At 36.5% G+C, this 20,616-nt stretch overlaps 1 long non-coding RNA gene across 6 annotated transcripts; it reads right to left on the bottom strand.

The window, feature by feature from the left end:
- Positions 1 to 3,015: 3,015 nt before the first annotated feature.
- On the bottom strand, positions 3,016 to 18,784 carry LOC111929099 (uncharacterized). 6 transcript variants are annotated; one of them, XR_002864521.2, is made up of 6 exons: positions 18,436 to 18,711; positions 16,895 to 17,036; positions 15,740 to 15,821; positions 7,241 to 7,330; positions 6,608 to 6,658; positions 3,016 to 6,004 (listed from the first exon to the last, which is right to left on the bottom strand). It is a non-coding gene; the product is annotated as an uncharacterized LOC111929099 (long non-coding RNA). The 6 variants fall into 6 exon arrangements; XR_015286926.1 differs by lacking the exons at positions 3,016 to 6,004; positions 6,608 to 6,658; positions 7,241 to 7,330 and adding exons at positions 11,907 to 14,492; positions 16,579 to 16,809 and having other exon boundaries at positions 18,353 to 18,717; XR_015286925.1 differs by lacking the exons at positions 3,016 to 6,004; positions 6,608 to 6,658; positions 7,241 to 7,330 and adding exons at positions 11,907 to 14,492; positions 16,579 to 16,809 and having other exon boundaries at positions 18,436 to 18,717.
- Between the last annotated feature and the right edge of the window lie 1,832 nt (positions 18,785 to 20,616).

The raw sequence follows: 20,616 nt of genomic DNA, 5'->3' as shown, positions 1-20,616 counted from the left end.
TCCATCCATCCATCCATCCATCCATCCATCCATCCATCATCCATCCATCCATCCATCCATCCATCCATCCATCCATCCATCCATCCATCCCTCTATTCTTATGTCATGGTCGGATCATGAGAGAGGCAAAGTTCTTCATATTGATGCCTTAAGTTTTAACTTTCATATTTTCCAGATTCTGTACTGCATTAGTATATAACTCTGAACTCCAAATAAAGTGTCAGCAAGTTCTCTTCACAGTGTAGTTAACAACACAATCCTTTTCCTGCCTAAGAACCAAAGACACTGTTGTAACTTTGGGCCAAAAAAGTCTAAACAACAGCAAATTGAGGAAAGCAGTCTGGGAGGATGGGACTTCATAACCTGAAGCTGTAATTGGACAATTAACCCCAATATGTAAATGGACTAAAATATATAAAAGTGTGAAATCTCGTGACTTGGGGTTGATCTTGGGTGTAACCTCAGCCAGGCTCTTGTACTGCATCTTTTAAAGGCCTTTTAAATAAATACTTACTTTATTCCTTTAAGACTGTCTAGCCTCTATTATAGATAGCCTCTCCAGGCAACAATTCACCTTTTAAAATGGGATTATATTCTGTGTTAAATTATCAGAGTGAGATCAGAACTGCTCCCTGGCTGTGAGCTGCAGATGGAAACCAGACACATTCAACCCAGAAGTCATTTGCACTCTTAAACAGTGAGGAAAAATTACCACAGTGAGCAGAACTTACCTCAGGGTCAGGATAGCTTCCCTATTGTCTATCATTGCCATACAGGTGATTTACTAAATTAAGTTCTAGAAACTCTTGTTCAAAGACAGGTTTTTAAATTCTCTACAGGGAATTCTCTGTCCAGTGCTGTGCAGCAGCTGAGAGGATGAACAATGGCAAGAGTCCCTTACATGACCCTGTTCAGCCAGGGAAAAACAGTCACCAGACTCATTGAAAAGGTTGGATTTGTAGGTAAACCAAGCCACACATTTGGTTTCTTTAAACATCATCCCATTTGCCTCTTTCCTCCTTTTATGAGTGAATGCTGTGTTCAGCAGAGCTGGGTTTATAACTTTTCCATGCCATATTCCTATTTACCTAAGAGGCTCTTGCCTTCAAGATGGATAATCTAGTTGGACTTTTCAGGCATCCTGCTTTCACAGTTTAAAACATATAACTCAGCAAGCAAAAGCAAAAAACAGAAAAAATCCTGGAGTACTTGACTCTTTCCTTTAATTGCATGTTAGAAGTTTTAATTTTAAATTCCCAGAAAAGTGATCTTTACTATTTAGTCTAAGTGCCGCTTCCAGATTAATATCTAATTTAAGAGCAGCTATCATTTTCCCTTTGTTGAATTTTTTTTTCATAATAACTGCCTTCAAAATAGCTAAAAAAATCCTTGTGATACAGCACAATGAATGTTTGCAGATATGAATTCCATTATAGTTTATAGTGATTAAAACATGAAATAGGACTTGATATTTGGTCTTTGAGAGTTCTGTTGTAATTTGAAGCAGAGAGACCTAACAGCAAATAATTGTATTTATGTCCTTTTTACCTCAGGGCTTCAAACTGTGATGGGGATAACTATCATTTTTTCAGAAGGATACTTAGAAGATATCAGATATTAGGTTTGCTGTTATCTTTCTCTTTACTGTGGGTTTCATTGACTGTTCTGACCAACACACTAGCAAAGGGGCTGAGATAGTGGATGCTGATGTGTTTCCAGGAGAAGAGAAAATATGAGGGCATCTGTCTTACACAGGGTATCTATATTATTTTTTCCTTGCAGCAGCATCAAAATAAATGCATTAAATGTATTGTTTAAATTATAAAGACTTCAACATGCACCAGACTCTTATAAATCAGATTTCTTGGTTAATTTTTTGGTTTTGTTTCTTTGACTTCTTGTGGGTTTGTTTGTTTGTTTTTTTTAATATTTTTGTTTGTTTGTTTTGGTTGTTGGTTGTTTTTGCTGTTTCTTTTTTTTGTTGTTGTTTGTTTTTTTTTTAATGGAAAAAATCCACATACATACCTCAAAGAAAAACCCAAAGGATCTGTGCCAGCTGTGATCTCAGGAGAGCCCTAAGCATGCCCATCAATCTGTATCTACTCCAGGCTGTAAACAGCTATAAAATACACTGTACAGGGAAAATCTTCCTCTCACTCAACCATTCTTAAACACTCCTAAAGAACCTTAATCAAAAGCTACCACAGCTTTCTTCCATAAGAGTTCTGAGATATAAAGTGATTTTATGACTCATCTATGCCACTCTGTGTAGTGAGATGGAGCAGAACACCTTGCACAGACAGACAATTAAATGTGATTATCCTAAATTTCTTGATTAATGCCTTTCAGATTTTTCATCTGAGCGCGACTGTGGAAGTTTATATCTCAGTTAACAGGTCCATTTTGAACATGTGTTTAGTTCAATTTAGTATTCAGTTGTTTTGCCAAGTAGATGCACCTCAACTTGTCTGTCCTTTTCCACAGTGTAGTGATGATTGGATATGGGCTTTATGGAGAGGAAGTAAAAAAAAAATACAGAAATAAACCCTTTGCTAGCTGCACAGTCACCACATGAGGAAGCTTCTTGTGCTGAGGGCTCCATGCCACCAATCCAACTCACTGGAAGGGGGTGGGAGTTTTTCAGGCACTGCCAGACAGCGTTGGCGTGGCCCCAAAACCCCACACTTGTGCTTAAAAATACTTTGAACAAGGAGAGGATGATGGCAGGAGCTTTTTTAGACTCAGTCCAAGCAGCTCAAGCTGTGATAAGGGAGTCAGTCATTTCCTTCACCCAAATGCAACTGCTCAGGATAAAGAGAGAGACACAGAATCCTGGAATGGCAAAGTGGAGGAGTTTTAATTCCCCATGAAATACTTCACAGTGTCTCACAGAGAGATTTTTTAGCTGTGACTTTTATTTTGATTTTTACATAAAATTGATGCCAAAATTTTAACACAGAATTCAAACATAAAATAATTGACCATTTAAATATAAACAGGTTAAACCAGGGGGAATGAGTTTAAGTAGGTTGTTTTTTTATTTTTTAAAACGAAGCCAACACAGATTAGAAGTAATTTCCAAAAATGCTGAATTTCTTTGAAAAGCATGTTATAATCAAAAATTTCAGTCTCAATGAAATTTCTTTTTCCAAAAGACATCTGTGCACCTAAAGGAAAGCAAACAATTTACCATCTAAAATATGAACATATGTGGCATTTAGGGACATGGTTTTTCAGTGAACATGGCAGTGCTGGGTTAATGGCTTGATTCCATGATTTAAAAGATCTTTTCCAACATGAAAAATTCTCGGGTTTTATATCTTTGGACAAGTAAGATACTCTAATGAGAGAACACAGAGTATTGCCTTCTATTTCTGCCTGTGGTCTCAGAAATTTGTTAATGTATTCTTCAGTTTTCCCAAGGGTTATAAAATCACATTGACAGTAGTTTTTACTTTAATGGACACTCACACAGAACAAAACTGGCCCAAGCTCTCTGGGTATGGCTTATCAGTTCATTCACTGGAGTAAATAGCCTCTATAAGGAAAAATTCTCATTTATTTAAGAGTCTCTGTTCATCATGATAGTGAGAAAAATAGCTACAATATCAGTTTTCAAGCCACAGTCATTAGAAATAGGTAAACTGCATGTTGATGGATGGGTTTATTTTAGGGTAACTGGTCAAGAAACCAAAATCCTACAAGATGGAGCTGATTTTTCATGTGCCAATTTTGGCTGCAGGGCATCAACATCTGGAAAGTTTGATATGGAATTTGTTGGAATTTTTTTCTCTCAGGTGGTCCTCTTACAACTTATCTAGATTCTGGTTAAGGAGACAGTCTGAGTTATTTTTAAAATACAAATATTTCATAGTTGTCTTTGTTGTTTTCTTTTTGTTTGCTTGGGGTTTTTTTTGTTTTGTTTTGAGGGGGGGGAGTTTGTATTTATTTCTGATAACCTTTTATCCAATCAATTGCAGCAGACAGTGATCAATATGCACAATGATTATTAGAACTGTAGTTGTTGCTATCAGGTCATATCTTCTCCTGTACAAAAATCCTATTAAATTTTAGTGCAGGACTATGGCAGATTTTTTGTAAGGTAGATTCACTCCATTCCCATAGAAACAAATTATTTTTATTATAAATTAATAAGTTCAAGTCTGAGATGCACTGAGTGATTTTAGGATGCATCACTGTGGTTCTCTGTGCCATCAGATCCATTCTGGAAAAGGCTGTGTGTAGGCAGATAAACCAAGAAAGAAATAGAGTTTTTATTACAAATCTTATAAATGTCTACCATTTACCATTTCATTGACATGTTGAGGAGAATATCTGCAAAAAGTGAGTTTAACAATATTTCAGTTTATGTTGCTGGCTCATTCACACCCTGCCATGTTCATTGTTGCAGTTTTAGAATTTCAGGGTGTCAGAAACAGATAAACTCCATGTTGAACAACAACAAGCACCCTTGCTTGTTGGCTTACAAACAAAAGCCTATTGTTAAATCCAGAACTAACATCATTGCCAAAAATGAAATAATCTGAGATGGAGAAGACAAAGAATTCTGAAATTTAAAGTTCCTATGGCAACACTGACTTGGACAACCTGCCACAAAAAATAATAGTTTCTCTATTCCTTTATGGTAGGAGGTGCAGGTAGGAAGAACACTGCTGGAATAAACATGGTCAAACACACACAGCCTTTCTGATTAAGTATGTTTTGATATCAAACACAAGCATGTCAAGCCCAGGTTTTTAAATATGTTCAGAAATACATGAACAAGAAGCCCAGAGTTCAGTACTAATGCACAGATTCTGTGTGTTATCCTCTCAGGGAGATCAAATCCTTTTATACAGACACCCCCCTGTTCAGCTGAATACATTTGCTTACTATCCAATTCCTACACTGTTTTTATTTCAGTTTAAGAGATGCTTTTGCAATCAGATATAGAGTTTGCTCTGTTCATTTAATCTCATTTACTTCATTTCTCAGGAGGATTCTGCCCTGGAAATCAGCACTGAGAAAGTGTTTGAGAGGAGTTTACTTGTATGTAATTAATTACTTCCTATATCTGAGGTGGTTTGCAGCACAAACCAAGAATAAAAGCCTCTTTACCAGGTATTTTAATCAAGATCTTGCAGTATTGATTTTATCCAGCAAGAAAACTGTCTCCATGATCCCAAAGTTCTGCTAAGGTTCTTATAGAGAATTCAGTATGTGCAGTGTATGACAGGCATGGGAAATATTTAAAAAGTGTGATAAAAATCATCTGAATGCCAAATATTTTACAACTGTAATTTTGAGGCAGACGGTGTAAGTCTTGTCACCTGTACGCCTCTGCTTAAATCTTCCCTCAGGATTTTCTTTGTGCATGTCACCAAGATAGTTCCAGAATTATAATTTTAAAACATTTTTCATTCAAATTGCATTGTCATTTCCAGATATCTGAAAGCCTGTAGGATGTGAAAACCTCATTTGCCAGTGCACTTTGCATCCCAGGATGCTCCAGTTCTACAAAATTCAGGGGATACTTTGACCTTGAAATTTAAGATGAAACCTCACAGCCCATACTAGATCTTGATACCAAGCCACAGATGTGATACTGATTCACATAAACTTTCCCCATTTTCACTGACCCATTATGATGTACACCCAAATCTCATATTGTAAGATCCCTTTTCCAAAGGCACTTTTCTCCCACACCCAATATCCTTCTCTTTAACTGTTAAAACAACAGGATATTTTCTCCCAGTAGAAAAATCATCTCTGCACGATTTTATCACGATTCTTTAATTTGAGACTAGTGAGAAACTGTGTGATCCAACAGGACAATGAGTTGTGAAGCGTCATACCTGGCATTGTTACACCTCCAAAGGATTATTTCTGCAGGATTAAGCTAAGGCTGCTGAAAGTACAGCAGTACTGAAACTTGAATTCTTGTGTCAGCTGAGGACCTGGCTCTCTTCCCTGAAGTTTTTGCTCTCCTTCCCAGAAGTGTCAGCTGAAATGAGACAGCAATTCCAAGGGCACCACTGACTTACCAGCAGATGAACAAGAGCCCAGCACTGCAACTCCTGCCAGTGACTGACAAGAAAATGAACTTTTCTTTTATTTCAGGAAGTCCTGAGATCTATGGGCAGCTGACCTTCAATGTCTATGAAAACTGTCCATGCATGGATGGGAGATCTACATTTACCTTCTGTTATTTCTGGTTGTGAGAGAGTCAATTCAAGAGCAAATTAACCTTCCTCCACTGCTTTTCTGCAGTGGCCCTTGTGGTCTCTTCTAGAGCAGATCTCATGGCATTTGCTAGGAGGGGGGAAAATATTTAAATTTTACAAGTGGAATGCATTTGAGGGAGTCCTCACAACTGTGTGCATTATTACCTCAACATAGCCCATCTTTTGCAGACAGAGTTCTTTCTTGATAGGCCACAAAAATCATCCTGACACAAGCACACAGGGTTTGTGGCCAGCTGGAACTCAAGCAGTTTGAATTGCAAGTGGAGATAGGCTTGGACATACTGGGCTTTTCTCAGAACCAGGCTACACCACAAGCACTGCTTCCAAAACATCACTTCAGGCAAGAAAAGTAAATTCTGTACCTGTTCTCAAATATCCTTCTTGCATAGAATAGTTCATCTTCCTTGTACAATCTGCAAGGCAAAATTTAGAGACAATCCTTAAAAACATCAGGTGCTTTGGGGAATCAACACATGAAGTGAAAATCAAGGAGGAAGAAAGCACGTCCTTCTTGGTGAGACAAGTGGTTTTCAGAAACGCAAATAAACAATTTCAAAGCATTTTCATGTCTGAAGTGTCTTTTAGACTGTTCAGATGGTAAAATCTCCCCACTCCTTTAAATGTTAGAGATGCTAAGCCTTAAACTTACAGATCCAGCTACCTTACTCTTCTAACAGTGTCAGATCTTGAAACAACTTTTGCCTTTAATATGTTAATATTCTTCAGCAGCACGAGGCACACATATAATCCTGCTTTTCTTTTTACCTCTCCTCTCTTCCTGGGCTTTATTGGCTTCATGAATTTTGGGAGGAAAATGCAGTATTAATAACCATCTCGAAGAAAACCTGCTACCACCACTTCCAGGTGATGCAGAGATAGTTTGAGGTACAATGTGTGGCTACAAAAATAATCTGTGTTGTAGGACAAGACCTTTTAGAGAGACCTGTAAACCCAGCTTTGGAATTGGCCTGCAATGTCATTTAGCTTCTCAGTACCTCTCCAAGTTCTTGTAGAAATACAAGGCTGATCAAAGGTACAGGATGGTATCAGGATGATGAGTGTATAATAGACCAGCTCTTTTCAGCCTGGAAAAAAAAAAGAAAGATGAGTGAAGAAGTACATGACAGATGCCATCAGTGGCACATAAAAGATAAAAAGATAACAAGTCGTTCATTGTCTCTTTCAATGGAATGAAATATAAAGCAGGCAGATCCAAAATAAGCATGCATTTTCAAAGTGGAGAGTTAAAAGAGTACTCCTTGCCACAGGCAGTTGTGCATCAAACTTTTAGAAGCATTGAAAAGGCAATTGATGAAGTTGAAGATAATAATAAAATAATTAATTCACTGTGGGCTATTATGCAAAGGCACTTCTGCTGGTTAGACAGACTCTAAACAGAAATTTCATCAAACTGGTATAAAACACTCCAGGAAAGGATCATAGCTGGTTTCTCCCACTCCATTTTTCTCCATTTTATTTTATATTTTATATATTTTATTCCATTTACCAACCATTGGTCATGCTGTGGGACAGAATACAAGGCTAGATGAACTACAGGCAAAATACCACATCCTGCATGGAAAATATAAGGAAAACCCCATATTTTTATGTCAAGAATAGATTTTTCTGAGTGCTTTGCAAACTCATTTGAAGTATGAAATATTACTAAAGCCTGCTCATTGATAAACTGCACACTCCTTTTCCCATTTTGTCCTTGTGTAGATTCTGTATGAAAAAACATGACAAGAAGTTTTGTACAGTTAAGACTGTTCAGGATTTGGAAATATAACCCCTTAATCTAGGGAAGGGATGATCTCAAAATATTGCTGATGGCCTTATTGTAAACTGGTTAGGAGTTTCCTTTCTATAGCAGTGATATGCAATTCCTAATCCCAGAGGATGGAAAAACCAATATAATATTAACTTCCTAATTTCTACCTTTAAATCAAGTGAGTTTGTAATCAGTTTTTAAATCAGGTGAGTTTGTAAGGTACCAGAGAATTCCACCAAAGGGATCCATCAGGTGTTGCCATAACATTTAACAGGTTTGTTGTCACACAGTATTTTTACCACACAGAAACCAGAGCAACGCGTTGAGGGAGTATTTTTGGTCCTGTCACCAAGTCTTGCTCAAAAAGAGTTGCAAAGGAACTCCCAAAAGAAGATGGAAGAGGTGTGATGTTGAAAACTGAAAGCTCAGAATGAAGCACCATCCCTACTTACCCCAGTGTGTCACTGTCTTCAAAAGAGATAGAATACACTTGGAAGTTCAATTAGAATTTCCTGGCATTAAAAAAAGTTGCAGCTGAGATCAAGTAAATCTCATTTCTCAGTGAAAAGAACACAAGACCTTGTACTTCTCCTCTATAAAAATCTAGAATTTTTTTAGATCTACCTCAGTACTGTCAAAATTATATGAGGTGAAAAGTACAGGGCAATATCAGTACTTTTTGCTTTTTTTGCTTGTTCTTTTGCCCAGTTGTCTAAGTGGCTTTATCTAGAGTAAATCAATATTGGGTTTGATTACACATAAGTAGTTGTCTAAATATTTTTATTATTAAATATTTTTTTCTTGATATTTCCTGGCCTGGCAACTGTTCATGCTATTTGGTTTCTTGCAGGGAAGGTGGAATTCAAATAATGGCTAAGTTGGATGCACAGTCACTGCACGTTAATATACTTTTTCTTGTGAATGTAAGTTAAATAACTATAATCACTATTATACATAAACTCTGCTGGTAGAACCATTGCTCAGTGATGGAACCAAATGTCCTCTAAGTGGTCAATCTTTAAAATAAATTCTTCAGCATTTAAAATGCATAGCTGGCAAAACTGTGCTCATTTGGTAAATAAAATGGGGTCACAAGTCATAATATCCCTTACATCTTAAAAAGCCCTCTACTCATATGGTAACTGTGAACAGACTAGATTTAACCCGCTGAAAAAAAGTGTACAAGGACCCTGGAAACTTTAGTTGAAGGATTCTGTCATTACACAATACAGCAGTGTTGATACCGACCTTAATATATCTTCTTGTTATATGAAAAAGGAAAAATTCCCCAAACAGGACAAAAAAGAATTCCACATATCTCCATTTTTCTGTGGAGGAGGTTGTTCAGATATGTGTTCAGCTACAGAAAGTGCTAACAAATTATTTAACAAACTGCTGTGACTCTGCATCTGAGGTTTTCCCAATGTCACAAACTCAGCTCATGAACCAATAAAAGATAAAATTATTGGACCTAATAAGCATTAGTTGAATTTCCATGGGCCAAACTGCACAGCATGATAAATCATCATGAGGTACCCTTTGGCTTGAAGAGCATCTTTAAATTTATGAGGTCCCAGCCATCAACTCAGAACTAGCTCTTCAGGCTTCCGTAAGCTGGATATTGGAAAAGCTATACCTGCTCTTTAAAAATGACTCTTTGCATGTGCCTGACTTAAAACACCCCAAAGAATTCTGATGAGAAGGAGGGAGTTTATTCTTCTCAATACCTTGTATTGTAAGAATAGAATTAGGCCCCAATGGCTGCCTACAAGTTTCAACATTATAGCAATGACAAAACCCACCAGAATCTAACTTATCTGTGTTGTTACTATGAAGGCAAAAAGCTTCAGAGACCTTGGAATAATTTCTCACATCTCCACTCCCTCTTCTCTCTCAATTTCCCTACCCATTTCTCCTCTTGCTCTTTTAATGAATATTTATTTAATAGTGGAGGGGTGAGCAGAGCCACATTCAAAGTTTAAATTTCTCCATAAAAATATAAAAAAAGTCATATGAGCAGCCCTGTGCTCCCTGACAAAAACCCAAAATAACCTCAGCCTTCAACCTAGTGAGTCCCTGGACAAAACCTGGATCTTTTCATGTTCATACATTGTACATGGATAAGTCTTTTTTTACTAGCAGACAGGTAGATTCTTGCATTGCAGTTACAGTGACAATTCCCTTAGCATTCAAAGCAGATACTTATGGAATTAGCTGACAATAGAGTTCATGTTTATATGCATGGCATGCATTTACACTTATAACTATGTCATGATCTACAACATCAGTTAATGTGAAAATTATGCCTTTAGGTTTAGCACTGTGTAAATGCCAGCTAGGTGGAATAGAGAAGTCCATTTAGCTTTTTAAGTACAGCCTCCCAAGGCAGTTTAGAATTTTTAGTTAGCAACTACATTAATATTTTTTTTTATTCTTTTATTATAGAAATGGGTAGAAAAAGCCATTTGACACTGAATACAATGAACAATTACACCTGCTCTCCACTCTTTGCTTTTATTGCAAAAGGCTGTGCTTTTATTGCAAAGCTATTTACTACAAATTGCCTCACTATAACATCCTGTGTTAGCATCTTTGCTGTAATAACCAAGGATGTTCGTGTCACTACATTAACCACCATCCTCTGACCCTGAAGGGTTGAAAGACTTTCCAAGATGATGTATTTTCCTTTGGACAGAAATTATAAGTATAGTACCGAGTTGCAAGAAAGAAAAACATGTTCCTCTGGGCTAACTTGCCTCAACATAGTATCTTAAAAACACACCAGTCAAGCAGTTTCACCCCTGATCTTAAAACATGACTGGTTATAGGAGTTTATCTATAGGAGAATTGTCAGATAATGGGGTTTAAATAATTATTTTAACCAATTCTGTCAGCTGTAGAAGCACAAATGAAGGAGCCAAGATGGCACACACTCAGGTTTGGCAGCTGCTAATAAACCTGAGGGATTTCCATTATTCAGGCAATAATACCTGCACAGAGAACCACAATTACAATGCAGCTCCTCTCACTCATTAAACTCTGTGCGCAAACGAAACAAAATCTCAATGTCCTTAAAGTCTAAAATGGACCTTGTGAGACTATTACTGAAATAAAAACAAGCCACGTTAGAAGTGTCTACTGCAAGATCAATAGCAAAGAGGACTCTATTGGGAGTGAGTGGAGCTGCAACAGAAGTGAAAATGTTTCTAGGAAGAGGAACAGCCGAGTAAGAAGAGTTCTGGCCAATGCACCTCAGACAAGAAGGAAGGGCTGAGGGAAGCTAATCTTCCAGCTGTGCCAGTCCCAGCCATTGTTCCAGCTGGTACCAGCTGAGCAGGATTGTTTTCCTCTTTAATAAGTCTTAGTTTGGTTATGCTGAATATTTTTTTTATCAACTTATGGAAATAATTTAATGCAGAATGTCTTGGTATTTCACCATTATTCCCTCTGATGAGCACATCCCTTTAGGAACCTGACAACTTCTGCTATCACCACGAGTTTTGCCTCTATTTATAGAAGTAAAAGTGGGTTTGGGTTATTTAGGTAAAAATCATGATTGCATAATCTAAGTGCTAAAACCCTCATCTGGAAGAGAAAGCCCTGGGAGCCCAGCCCTCTACCAGTGTGATTTACCTGATCATTACTTCATGGAACATGGGTATTTATGGGAAAAAAAAAAACCAACAAAAAACCAACCCACAAACACTTCTAATAAAAAATTGAAAAAAAACCAAGTAAAAAAAAATGATCCAAGCTGGTATCTTAACTTCTAAGTCATATGAATATTAACTTTAATACATACAAATAAGTATATTTTGCAATATTTCTTCCAAAATCTCTGCCATTCCCTGTTTGCATACACACATACATGGACAGGCTCAAGACAAATATAACTCATTCAGTTGCATTTATTAATATATATTATATATTTCCACATCTTTTATTTTCAGTTAATGGATAGTAAATCCACATCTTTTTGTACTTATGTTAGTGCATAAACAAACTAGTTCCTACTTATAATTCCAATTTCTAGAGATTTAAAGAATTCCCTTCGCAAATAACCTTGATTTCAAGGCAGTTAAATTAAACCTAGGATTCTAAAACATGAATTATTTATTTTTCCTGTGACTGCTAAAAGTGATTTAATCTGTTTATAAAGGGGAAGTTCAATTTTATTTAACTTTTCTTAAAGATCCCTGTGCTGCAGAATGTTTTACCTTGAAACTGTCACCCTTGCCTCTCAAAGAGAATCCAGAGAGAAAACAACTCTCTTCAGACATAAAGCAGTCATATATAATTTATTTTTGGGCTTTATAATAGTATTTTCTATCATTATTAATTTGTAATTAAGAAGCAATGAACAAAAATTATTGCAGGGTTTCATTTCTGCCCCAATTAACATTTTGGATTTTGCTTTGGGGTCTTCATTAGAAACAAGTTGTCAAGCTAAATGATGTAGCAAGTTATCTATATTTAGCAATCTGTAATTTTAGCTTGTGTTTTACTGGTTGAAAACACAAGCAACTGACACCACTGCAGACAACAGGAAAGAAGAATGAATTAATATGAAAATTCCCAATAGCATGTATTAATCTTCTGTGACTAAAACCCTCAGCCTGGCCTTTCTTTGAAAAGACCAAGATTTCCAAACTGATTAAACCTAGAGGCAAAGCTGTTTTGCAAGTATCTTGCAAAAAGCCCCAAGCTGCCCTAAACTTTAGACTAAAATTTAGCTGCAATCCAATTTTTCTTAGATAGTCATGCTCCAGCTTGTAATTCTTTCAATTTTATTCCTCAAAATCTGCTGAACTTGGAGTCCAGTTTTTATAAATCAAAAGTGTGCTTGCATTTTACCTGATCTCACCAGATGTTTTAAAATTGTTCTAGAAAGCAGGGTTCTGTTTATGCTACTGGGTTCAGTGAGTTTTGCTATTGGAAATAAGCCATGGTACATTTCTGCTCTGAGTGGACAACGTTACACCAGAAGTACATTCTAACATTAATTCTAACATTAACTGGCAATTCGTTAAGCTTAGCTGTGCCATCAATTAAGTTTAATTTTACCCAGGTATCATTCAATGTATCCAGAGGCACAATCAGGTATTTCAATGTTTTAGGCCTTATTCCTACAACTTCTGAAGTACAAAAGAGCTCACAAATACATGGTTTGTAAAATGCAGGCAGAAACAATCACAGCAACTCTGATGCCAAAGAAGCTCAAAAATCTGTGCACAGGTTAGAAGCAGCTGTTCAGATCTGGAGAAATCAGTTCTGGTCTGATTCATCTGAAGTAACTGCAAGCTCCACTTCTGCCTTCAACACCACAAATACTGAATTAAAGACTACATCTGTACTCAACACATTTTCTCAAGCAGCCAAAAGGCTTTACACTGTCAATGCAATTCCCATCGTAATTTTTTCCTCAGAACTAAATAAATCTGGAGGCTGGTTTGACTCCTCATTTCTGAGAACAGGACCATACTTTAGACCAAGTTGCACCATAGTTATTCCAAATGGGAAGAAATCATTCCATTTTAGATACTAACAAGAGTCAGAAATCCTCATTGGGCCAATCAATAGCAGGACCTGGCACTACTCAGTGTGGCCTTCTGAACACAAGTGTCTTACTATGAAAGTGACTGATTAGCATAAAAATGGAATTTAAATGATTATTGGTTGGGATATTTTTGAGGTGGATTCTGACTTTCCTGCGCAGCTGGAGACAAAATATATCCACTTTGATATCAAAGAATATTAAAAAAACCCACTGCTAAATATAGAATTAACATTGAAACTGCTTTTTCCATTATTACTTGCAACTAGTATAAGCTGACAGACACATGGGAGATATCCAGTGTTTTTCCAAATACTAGTTTTAATACTTGGTAATAAAATTGTTTATGTGAGATGTTGACATAATTGCTTGCAGATGCAAATTAAGAAGTTATTTCCTAAGCTGTGCAGAACTGAAATCCTATGGCATAAAAGTAGGAGTAAATAAATACTGCAATATTTTTTGTAGAACATTTAATGCACCATGTGTCCCATAAATCAGAAGAAATGCACTGCTTCCCTTGCTTCTCTGGATTTAGTCCTACAAAAGATAGGGTTACCTAAACTTCAATCCTGCCCTGAACTTAATCCTTTGCATTTTATCTCAAAAGGTCTCACCAAGTGTGTGAAATAATACATTGAATCATACTGGGGATGATAGGGAAAAAAAAGAGCTTAAAAGCATGAACTGAATAAAGCTAAATCAAACCAATGAGCACCATAAAATCTTCTTGAAGTCAAAGTGTCTTTGCCAACCTTTTGGCAGCTTAATATTCCAAATATTCAAAGTTGGATCCTTAGAAATATGCAGAAAGTGTCTCCTGTCCATAGCCAGACTTCACAGAGAAAAGTTGTTTCTTTTTCACACAGGTAATGTTTAACTCTCTTGATCTGATGCCTGGAGAGGCTGCCTGGAGCAGAGGCTGGACAGAGTTAAAGGAATAAAGTGAGTATTTATTAAAAGGCCTTCAAAGGATACACCTTGGCCAGTACAAGAGCCTGGCTGTGTCCCTACCTAAGATGGACGTAAGATGGACCCCAAGTCATGAGATTTCACACTTTTATATATTTTAGTCCATTTACATATAGGGGTTAATTGTCCAATTGCAGCTTCAGGTTATGAAGTCCCATCCTCCCAGACTGCTTTCCTCAATTTGCTGTTGTTTAGACTTTTTTGGCCCAAAGTTACAACAGTGTCTTTGGTTCTTAGGCAGGAAAAGGATTGTGTTGTTAACTACACTGTGAAGAGAACTTGCTAACACTTTATTTGGAGTTCAGAGTTATGTACTAATGCAGTACAGAATCTGGAAAATATGAAAGCTAAAACTTAAGGTATCAGATCCACCTAGCTGCAAAGATCTGAACATCTCTTCAGAAGGGGTTTGTGAGACTTTCATGACTGTAATACTGTATTGCTGAGTGGCTGCTCCCACAAGGTTCCCACTGCCCCTGAGGAACCCCCTTCAAAAAGCATGTCTGGCTGCTGAATAGTTGTGGATTTATACTTAATAACAGACATTTTGCAAAGCAACATAAAACTCCAAATAAATCAGACCAGAATGATTGTCTGACCTTGAATCAAAGTGCCCTAACAGAGCTTCTGTCCACACGCCCAAGCTCTTTTTTCCTCAGAACTGTCAGAATAGAGTTTCCTTCCCTTTTGAACCAGTAATAGTGCTTGGCAGTAACTCTAAGCTGCAATTCTATGCACTTAGAACTCAGTCTCTCTAGGAAGCCTCTTTTAAGCTTGAGAACGAGCTGGTCGTTCAATATTTCTGTCATAAAGATACTTCCAGGCTTTTTCTGTAGATATAATGACCAAAAGAGCAGTGCTGAAATTCTCATCACAGCTCAAAGACTTCTAATTCTAACAGTAGAGCAATATCCAACCCATATCAACCACCAGAGTTAAGCTCTACATACCTTATATTTCCAGCTTTTGGACCATCAATTTGGCTGCTCACAGAGCTCAAGATAATGAGAAATAAATTGTGTCCTGATTATCCAAGTGCTGTTCCTCAGGAGCAGCACACTTATACAAACATGAAGTAATTTCTTCATAAGGAAACTGCTTCACCAACATAAATGAGAACATAAAAATACCAAAATATCCATTGTCTGCAACTTAATAAAGCAAATAGCAGGTAAAAAGCAGGTTTAGTTGACCTACCCCTCGTTGTAGCCATGTGCTAGAACAGCAAAGAGATGCAGAGCTTGAGGTCCAAATTCCACTTAAAACACTGGCAACCAAGCTGTCAGAAAAAATGGGTTTTCTCTATTATTTTGTAGGTCTGATTATGCCCTAACCAGGCTAAAGCAAACAAAATAATTGCTAGTGACTGAAAAATAACGAAAATAAAAAAAAAAATCTTGTTTTTCTGGGATTATTAACATCACCATTCAGGGTGTTTGAACTCCACTTTAGTCCCCCAGACCAGGTTTTGGAAGTGATCTGGGTATTCTAATCACACTGCCCATCAGCTGGCGATTCACAATTGGCAAATGTTGCAAAGAGTGATGAAAATTTTACTTCTGCAAAACTTTAGAGGCGGTTATGACATTGACCTTAGAGTTAGTCTAGAAAACAAAAAAGTCAAGATTAATCACTATATATTAACTAATTGATGTTGGAAAATATGCTTCCAGAGCATAATATTACTATGAACTTGCTCCACCCCAATACATCCAGGAGAGGTATCTCCAAATACCATTTTACAGAGAAAATGATGTCATTTCACATATTTAACATATTTGTTAATATTTAAATTATAATAATATAAAATTAATATTTAATGTCACAGGCAATTCTGAATTTCTTATTTTGGTCGACCAAACTAACAATTCAAGTAAGTTATTTATGAAAATAAGCTTCAACTAAATTATATTTTTGTAGTTATTTGATGTTTCTTAATTAATACAGTAAACCAGGACAAAAAAAAAATATTAATCAAATACTTTATCTCATACAGGTTATTTCACTCAGATCATGAAAAAAATCAAACCAATTACCATGAATTAAGCATTAGATGCACTTTTCCTTTTGATTATGCATCTGCTATCCAGCTTGATAAGACAAGAATCATCAGATACAAAGGCGTTATGTCGAAAATAATTATAATTAAGTTTAACATAGCCAGAAGCCAACCCTTCATTACAGCACTGAAGAAATTTCATGTTAATGAGAAGGCACATCTAAACAGACAGTTTCACAGCTTTAGAAAATGAGAACTCCTCTTCCTTCTAGGCAAACAAACAACAATGACAAAGTAATTTTCCGAGTTCTGGTCCTGCCAGGACCTGCCTACAACTACTATATCTGAATTACCAGATCACTTCCTTTGCTTGAGATTTGGATTTCAGATTTATTTCACTTGTAGGCATCACATTAAGCATCTTGTCATTCCAAATTGTAGTTGCCTCTTCATTCTGCAGTTTTATTTCTCATTTGGATATCACTTAGAAGACATCTGCAAGTTAGGAGTAAACACACCATGCCATGGATTTTTACTATATGCCCCTGCTTGGTTCTTTGATGGTAGAATTTATAAAAGCATAGTGATTAATATGAATTCTTGTTCTCATCATATTTTCACTATTCCCACATTCAGCTACAATATGTTGTCACCCAAACTCTATATGAAATTTTCTTCATAACTTGGTTGTGAATTTTTGTTTGGTGGGTTTTTCTTTTGTTGTTGATTCTGTTCTGTTGTTTCTTGGGGCTTGTTTTTTTCCTTAGATTATAGAAAAAGATAGTTCTGTGAAAGAGAATACTGAAAATTAAATGAAGTCAAGATAAATGACATCCAAAAACAACCCCAAAAAGCTTACCCACAACTTACACTGAAATCCACACTTCCCATTGGCAGTCACCTTCCTTTTTCTCATGCACCTGATTTTTGCTTTCAAGAACACTTGTTACATACTTTTCCATGGAATTAAAATTTAAAACATTTACATCCTTTCCATGTTCTTTTCTGACACTCATTAACAAGGTGAGCACAACAACTGCTATTTTTCAGTCATTAAAACCCTCCTTATCTCCATACATTGGTTCTAAACCTTATTAAATGCTGGCAAACACATTTATAGCCCTGAGAGACATAAGTTTAATAGAGGAGTGTCTTTCCCAGTAAAAGAAATCCCTCAGAGATGCTGCCCTTCACCCAATTGGTCTGCAGATAGACTGGATAATGTTAAGGTTAAAAATTCTTATTTGTAGAATCAGAGAATGGTTTGTGTTGGAAGGGACCTTAAAGATCATTTCCTTCTAGCCCCTGCCATGGGAAGGGACATTTTCCACTGTCCCAGGCTGCTCAGAGCCCTGTCCAGCCTGGCCCTGGACACTTCCAGGGATCCTCTGTGTTCAGTACTGCAGCCTTTCCTGACCTGCACCACCCTCACCAAAAACCTCTGTGGAATGATAAAGAGCCTGGGACCTCAGTAAATTGCTCTTTCTAAATACACACAGAACTCACAATATGAGACCACACTGCCATTTCTAGACAGGGAGTACCTCTGCTGACATTACACACAAAAATAGCTAATTATTCTTGGGTAAAATTCAAAAGACTAAAGAAACCAGTGAAACTGCCTTAGTTATTTCTTCTTATCTTTTTTCATAACCCTGATAAACTGAATTTAGTGCAGCAGGAAATATCACATAGGCACCTATTAAGATCTTACATGTGAAAGAGATTGGATTTGGATAATGAAGATTAAAGCAGATTTTGCAAGCATAAATCTACTTTACATTTTGTAAGGAAGTAATGATCATAAATACCCAGGCAACACAGAAACATCTCAGGATTAGGAAAATGTTACTACCATTCTCAGTTATAGAACTACAAAGAAAAAATTCCATACCAAAACAAATTAAAACTTCCTGAATAACTACCATCAGAATGGGAAAATAAAAGAAAAGTGGTAAAAACAAAATCTCATAAACTCCAAGCAGAGATTTAGGAAGCTAGATTTCTGTCCCTGACTTCTTTAGATATTAATCTCTAACCTTCTTTTACTAACAAAACAAGAATTTCTAGGAAATACGGACTTTTGGAAAGAAAATGCCTACAGAAATTCACAACCACTTTTACATTTTATCTCTTTTCTTCTCCCCTCTGCTAGTATCCCTAAGTGCTCAAAAAATGCTTTAGTGAGCTGCTCTGTATTATATAGGGACATCGACTTCTCCCACTTCCAGCAGGCTCCACTTGCTAATTAGCCCTTAATTAAAATGAGTTGCAGCTGGTTTGAGACACTCCCCTCTCCCCAACCTCAGTGCCCTGTTTCTAATTTCAGAACTAATAAAAATTCCCACAAGCTAGTCTGGTCTGGGTACTTTTCTTGGGAGAGTATATTCAGCATTTTTTTATTGCTCTTTCCTCTTCCTCTCCTCTGTCTTCTAAGTACATAATTTTAAGTATAGATTTTGCTTCTTGTTGAGGTTTTTTTTTTTCCTTTTCTTTTTATTTCTCTAGTGTTTCTCTGCTGTTTAGAAAGAGCTGTTGCAGTGAATTATACACTTTTTTTTCTTTTTCCTAGCTTTAAAACTTGTTTCAGTTGTTGATTTGATGAGGCTTTAGGCTTGATTAGACTGAGAGCCTGACAATAAAATCTTGCTAAGGGCCAGTGCAGATGTCTTATAAGGTTCCCAGATACTGCTGCCAAAACATTTTAACTGGGGCTTGAGATTCTGCTATTCCTGCCTTTCCACTCAATTAAATTAAATTCCATTTAGATTTTGTGATGGGGACAAACATCCACACAGGATGAAACCAAAGCTCACAAACTCAATTTGACCTTCCCTGGGCTTGCAAAAGTCTGCAAGGATGAAAAGCTGGGCAGCCTCTTCTCTCTCTACTGTGACCATGTCTCACCATGTTCCTGGGTAAACATCACTGAACAAACCTCGTTTCAGCTTCCTTGTTATGTTCCTGATCACCCTTCTGAGAGTTAATCTGATATAAACCAAGAGACACATTAGGGTCTCCAGGAAATGCTCTGAAATGGTTACTGCACCAGACAAATAGAGATGTGAGCAGAGTTTTAAAGAAAAAAAAAATCTGCAAGAAAAAGTGGGGGAAAAAAGAAGTGCATGGATACTTTCAGTTCTGAGAAAGCAACTTGAAGTCATGGTTTGTGTATTCTCTTAAAAAAGAGATATATTTGACACTTAAATATAACCAATAACAGAATTCAGTCCACTGAGCATGAGAGGTACAAGAAGGAGAGGCAAATAATGGATGCATTATTTTATTCTCCCCAGAAGTGTTGATCTTATTAGGCAAATAATATTTAAGATCTTCTCTGCTTTTGTATTGGCAACAGAAATGTAACCAGTCCTCCTTTGGACAATTTTGTATACAGAGTATGATAACTGCAGTTTGCCTTTCTGCTATTTCTAGAAATTCCAGAAGGGTTTTAGCTCAGTTCTTGGGGCATCTGGATCCAGATTTTTGTTTTATTCATTTATTATATTTATTTTCTGTCTTGCAATCACGCTCATGTTTCTCTCCCAGTCAAAAATTTGGGATTGGTTTCATCCCTACCCTTCATGTGTGAACTGGAACTCAAAATAAATCATTAAATAGGCTATTTTGTGGGGAAAAAATGAAACATTTGGTGTCAGATTCATTTTTTTAAATCAAATTTTAAGATAAAAATGTCATTGCATAATTTCTGGAGGAAAAAAAAGAAATATAAACAAATAAATTTAAATATTCTGAAAATATAAGAAGGCAACAACAGCCAAAACAAAACCCAAAAAAAGTCCTGCTTTATTAAGCCTTGATAAATACTTCCTTCCACATATGTGTTTCCATCTGTGACTCTCCTATGAGTTCTAAAAGTCAGAATAAAAATCCTAAATAATAAAGGTTATTTTAAATAAAATTATACATATTAGATAAATGTAAGACTTTAAAACATGTTTGTAAAAAGAACCTAAATTTGAAGAACTTCAGGCTGAGGGATGCCTTCAGATGGGGTTTAATTTACAGACAGTGCTTCATGAGACAGCACCAAGTGTTTCTTTGTTTCCAATTT

This window comes from Cyanistes caeruleus, chromosome 5 (assembly GCF_971803275.1).
Source record: "Cyanistes caeruleus chromosome 5, bCyaCae1.hap1.1, whole genome shotgun sequence".
In the NCBI taxonomy this organism is placed as follows: Eukaryota; Metazoa; Chordata; class Aves; order Passeriformes; family Paridae; genus Cyanistes; species Cyanistes caeruleus.
The sequence above is the reverse complement of the archived record's forward strand: the minus strand, read 5'-3'. Positions and strand labels throughout refer to the sequence as shown.